This window comes from Benincasa hispida, chromosome 11 (genome assembly GCF_009727055.1).
Source record: "Benincasa hispida cultivar B227 chromosome 11, ASM972705v1, whole genome shotgun sequence".
Lineage (NCBI taxonomy): Eukaryota > Viridiplantae > Streptophyta > Magnoliopsida > Cucurbitales > Cucurbitaceae > Benincasa > Benincasa hispida.
In genome coordinates this window covers 17,085,541-17,091,540 of record NC_052359.1, presented here as the reverse complement: position 1 = coordinate 17,091,540, position 6,000 = coordinate 17,085,541, and positions in this window count along the sequence as shown.

The following is a 6,000-nucleotide window of genomic DNA, read 5'->3' as shown; positions in this document are numbered from 1 at the left end:
TATGCTAGCCAAAATGTGAAGTCGGGCCAATGAATTAGCCTTCATCCACACCTCATATGCATTACAAACATTTTGTGGTGCATCAAGGACTGGGACTTGAGGACATTCCTCAACCATGATAAACTTGAGGTCGTTTACAACGAAATATGTTTTAACAGAGCCTTTCCACTATATAAAATCAGTCAAACTAGAGGCATTTAACGAAAAAAACATTCATGTTGCTAAAAAAGAAACACATGAACCTACATTAGGTTTTAAGCAAATACTCGTTGAAAAAAAAAAAACAACATCCAATATGGTTTAGCAAAATTGAAATGAACCCCATATGACATCTAGTTTTGCAATGACACTTCAAAGGTTTAGGAAAAAAGTCGTCGAAGGGTGATCAATTTATCCCTCCTCAGAATTGGGGCATTCTCAACCAGCCATTAATATCAGAACAACTCTTGCTCCTATAACGACTAGCCATCATTGATTTGGTCAAGAAATCATTAACTTGCTTAACAATTTCCCATAAGTGTGACCCATCATTTTAGGCCCTAGATTTCTGCCCCAAGCAGCCAATCCGAATGGAAAAAATCCGATTGGGATAAAAACTAAAGTGATCCTATCCATTTATGGAGTTCACCTTGATATTGACTAACTGTACAAAACCCATCCGAAGGGGGACGCTCCTAGGGTGCCATGAAGGAATGCAAGAAGATCTCACGGTATGAACTAATGAAAGAGATTGCATGACGTGTTGACACATACCCTTCACCCACTTACTATAAACACTCTCTATGTCCACCTTGATATTGACTCATGCAAACACCATCCGAAGGGGGATGCTCCTAGAGCACCACGAGGCCAAGCATGAATCTCACGATGTGAACATTCAGGGAGAAACGTGAGTGGAATCATTGACATATCATATATATCTCTTCCTCCCACTGAGTATTATAACATAGGATTTAGTTTATTTAGAAAAAAACACGGCTAAGAATTTTAACTAAGTGACTTTTTAGGTTTGCCCAAGAGTAACTTTTACCTTAGAAAATTGAAACAACTTTTGATCATCATTCATTAAACTCTTTAACGAAGTCTTTGATCAACTGTCGTATGCTCGCAGCAAATCTATTTAATTCACCTTTCAGGTAGGTTCCCAGGTAGGAGTGTTCTGTTTCCGCCAGCTTAAATACCCCAGCCTAGACAGAACCTGCCTTAAACAAAAGATCCCTTATAGATAAATTTAATACAAATTTAATCTTTTATTCCAATCAATTTAATCCTATTAAACCGATTCAAAATAGTAAACTTAGGTATCTAATCACATTAGAACCTTGAACTTAGGTCTATCTCAATCCAATTTTAAAACCCTTTTAAAACATGAGTTTGCCTAAGTTCGCATGCAACTCTTTCTTATTGATTTTAGTTTTAATTTCCATTATAACGCTTATAACAGGAAACAACTAAAACCATCACAATGTGAAGCCACACATACAAGGCATTCGTAACTTTTATAAACAAGCTTAAGTGTCATGCTCCATGCATTGTTCATTCATTGCTATTTTTATTTAACACTTATACAACCAAGCAATGAACCAAGCATACATGCTCTCATACACCCTTATACTATAACTCTTATAATATAAAGATGATGCATGAATATGCTTGCTACATGCACAGATATAACTCTTATATTTCATGATGCATGCGCATTCTCTCTTGTAATTTCATCATGCCAAAAACTATATTATAACATTAATAATATATGATGTATGAGTAATTGCATAACCTAAAATGGGTTTTAAATCTATATGTCATACACTATGGCATATAAACCAACATACATCATATGTACATTAAATAAAAGTTGATGAACCGTGATAATTAGCCTCAAATCCTCAAAAAAAAAACCAAAGCTAACTATTACAAAGAACAATGAGTCTCCGGTTCATACAGGCAAACCGAGTCTTGAACCGTCCGGATAAAGAAACGCGTCTCCTTGATCGTGTAACAAACTTCTTGTGATCACCTAGAGAGAGAGTAAATGCTTTACTCAATCGTTTAGCAATGCTTCCTGAGCTTAAATGATCGTTTAGCAACAATCATGTACCTTTGACTATGCGATGAAGCATGAAGGCACATGATTGTGCAACACACATCTTGAAACGCAAGCCTTAAGGGATCATCTAAACAACAACGTGATGCTAGATTTTTATGAAGTGGAAATGTGGATGTTATGCATTGATGAGATTGCATTGTGCACCCAAGTTTCCTCAGTAGAATCCAAGTATAAATTCCATTGAGTTTCCTAGTAAGTCCAGGGTTGAACACAGGGACTTGTGAAAAAGGATGCGTTGGTAATTTTTATGAAAACCTTGCGGTAACCAAGTAAATAAATTTTTGGTTTGTTGTTGATTGCGTTAATGAGAAAATAAACAAATGTGGCGGATTAGAGAAAAATCAGTTGTGTGATAGATGCAATGAGTATGCGATGAACGGGTTGAGAAGATCTTTAGCTAGCGTTACTTGGGAATGCATCAGACTATGCGATCATGTTACAACCATGCACAGCAAGTCATTCTTCAATGCAAATGTGATGCTCCTAAGTCTAGGACGCATGTGTTAAATGCAAAAGTGTCTATAGAGCTTATCCCTAAGTCTCTACTCTTGTCCTATGCGATGATGCAAACTGCATAAAAGCAAGGTGACAGCATACAATCATATCCTATCTCTAGGATGCATGCGAGCGTTAATAACAAATAGTGCTCATTCCTAAGCTCCTATCTCTTGATTATACGTTCTAATTTGGCTCTTCCGAGCCTAGATTCTAACCTGACCTTCCCAAGTCTAGATCCTGTCCTTAGACTACCCTCCCGAGTATCTTTAATGGACGAATGAAGCATACATAATACAAGATAAACACATAGCATGAAGATTCCCTAGTTGTGTTAGCTAAATGCTCCTCAAACCATTCAACTGATAGCTACTCATGCGTAAATAACAGAGAGTGAACAGATATAGAGAAGGAAATTCCATTTTTTATAAATGAGTTGAGTACAAAATCACAATGGAAGTTAAAGGTAGAGAGCCTGGTAGCAATTCCTTGTTCATTGAGGCTTTTAAACTGAAATCTCTATTCGGTTCTAAAGATGTTCCCACTTCCGCAGGCGTTGGCCCTCTCTCTGTCTTTGAAGCTTCTGGCACTCTCTGATAACTTGTAGAAATACAAGTTATTTATGCTGCCTTATCTAGATATTGCAGCCAAAAGAGAAGGAATATGCGTCGATTGTATGAAAATTAGCTCATAAACACAATAATTATGAATTATCATAATTACACCCACTAACATCGTCAAGATGAGAGAAGAGGATATTTCTACTCTGTTTTGCAGGAAACCAAGTCACTGCTTGCGATCAAGGTTCAACGAGAAACTGAACAACGCATCTCTGTCACATTGTGCCCGTCAATCAACAATGAAAAGACGATTAACGTAATGACGGCACAATGCAACAGTCAATCCCGTGCTGAATTTCAACCGCATGTGATAATAAAAACAACACCACATGTGAGCAACAAGTCGAAAGATGCAGTTGAGCAACACAAACGTAGAGGATTATGACACATGTACAACTAACTGTTGTGAAGATTTGACGGTCTGATTGCATAATAGAAGGAATATTTGTTCCTCCAACTTCGGAATTTCCATAACAAGAAGTGGGGTCCAGAAGCCAAGAGTTAAAGCTTTTCACCTATAAATACCCCCATAGAATTCAGAGAAGATATACGGGATACGGGTATACTTGATACGAGGGCTAATTAATGCTAGATTATTGAGAGAAAGGTTGAGCTGAATATTGATCGGAAGAAATCCGGGAAGAGAAGAGACAAGGTCGAAAGGTGAGTCTTAGTGCGATTCTTCCATATCCCCGCCGTGAAGCTCTATGCTTAGATTCCTGCTACCGGTTGAGCAAGCCTGAGAGGGAAGCTCATCTTTCCGCATGACCCATCCACGCCAGCAAGCAAATCTCCATCCAGATCGGTGCTAAGACGTTGGCGCTTATTTGTATTTGTTTCTAACTCTATTTCATCAAGTGTATTTCAACTTCTTAATCTCTTCATTCACAAATCATGTATCAGACGCTAAATAGTTTTATTGAATGTCTCGATCACTTTCACTTCCACTTTTCTGTCTATTTCCATTCATGAATTAATCGTTTTCTCCATGAATTTCTCTTAATACCTTAGTAATTAATATGGATTAAACGAGTAACTTAATTTGTGCTAAAGAGATAAATGCGTTTAGCTAAGGCATGCTAGACGGCATCTTCACCTGTGAGAGCAGAAGTGATGATGTCATTCTGGTCTGTCGAGAGAAGGTTAGAAGAATGCGTTAACTAAAACAAATAGTACTTCCAGAGATGGAAGCAACCTTGTGTTCATTACGTTCATCCTGTTTCACCACAGAGATGTGGGAACGCGGTCGATCACCGAGAGGTGTACACCAAGGAAAAATCGGAACAGTACTTATATCTTTAACGCAATTAAGGAACTTGCGCTGTTTATATTAGTTATCTTTTCTGTTTCTGCTTCGCACATAAGACTTGTCACCGCATTACACGATCTTTGCATAATCGTCATAGCCAGCTTTGACCTCAGTATCTTGTATCATGAAACTTGTATCTTGTATCATCTTAGCTTTGATTTACTTTATCGCAATTTACTTTAATGCAATTTATGTTATCATCGCAATTTTACCGTTTTACTTTACTTTATCGCATGTTTAATTACTTGTACACAAAACTCTTTTATAAATTGAAAAACCATTGGTCGCATATATCACAAGCATAACGCAATAACCTAAAACAGTCCCTGTGTTCGACCTCGAATCACACTGAGAAACTTGTGGTAAAATTATACTTGGTTTCAACTCAAGGAAACTTGTGACAACGCACAACATACTACAAGAACATTCGTTAATAAAGCATATCTAGAAGTAGTATCACATATCATCGCATGAAATCTATGTCATCAAGTTTAAGGCATGGACTTGCATCATACTAAAAATACGCGTTATACTCTCCCAAGCTTATTGGAATGATCTGTCGGCAAAACTTCCTCCCTCGCGTCCACCTTAAAATGAAAGAAAACTATGAACAAGGACGTGCGTATGAACTTTGAACTAAAGAATGGTGAACTGATCGAAAACTTTTTCTGAAGGCTGCCCTTGGTATTTATAGACATCCAAGGTGAATGGCACTTTCTCTCTCATGATTGTACAGATGGGACGGTTTTAATTCCTGACTGATGCACTGAATATTTGTCACCGAAAAGCTGAATGTACTTGTGATTGTAATCGGCTGTCAACTTAATTCGGATTCGTCTGTCATCAGATTTCTGTCCCATCGCGATTAATTAGCCTTTCACACAGATGTGTCCACCATGTTGCACTAACCAAGTTGTAGCAATCCTTCTCGGGCGAATGTTTATGAACGCAATCATTGCAAAGCCTTGCAGTAAAGTTGCGCTCGACCAATGATTTCCTATGATCGCAATTCTTGCATTGCGTCAACGCATATTCTACACAAAAACAACTGTTCTAATGCGATGAACGCATGCGACCGCAATATTATGAAATTGATGCTTAATGGACGCAAATTAACATATTTCATCAACGCAAGCTAACATTGTTTAAGTACTTAGCACTATGATAACGTACATTTATGCCCGTTATCACAACGATGCGGTGAAGCACAATCATCTAAACGATCATTGAGTGAGCATCAAGGTATTGTATACCATATGATCGTGTAGTCAATGACTATGCGATGAAGAATGCTAATTACACGATCGTTTAGTGCGCACGCCTTTTATTAAATGATGAGCATCAAATGCTCTATGCGATCGTTTACCTCCAACATCCACGCGATCGAGCAACCAACGCTATGCGATAGAGTAAACACTTTACCCCATTGTTTAGCATTAGCTAAATGATCGTTTAGTAAATACTACACG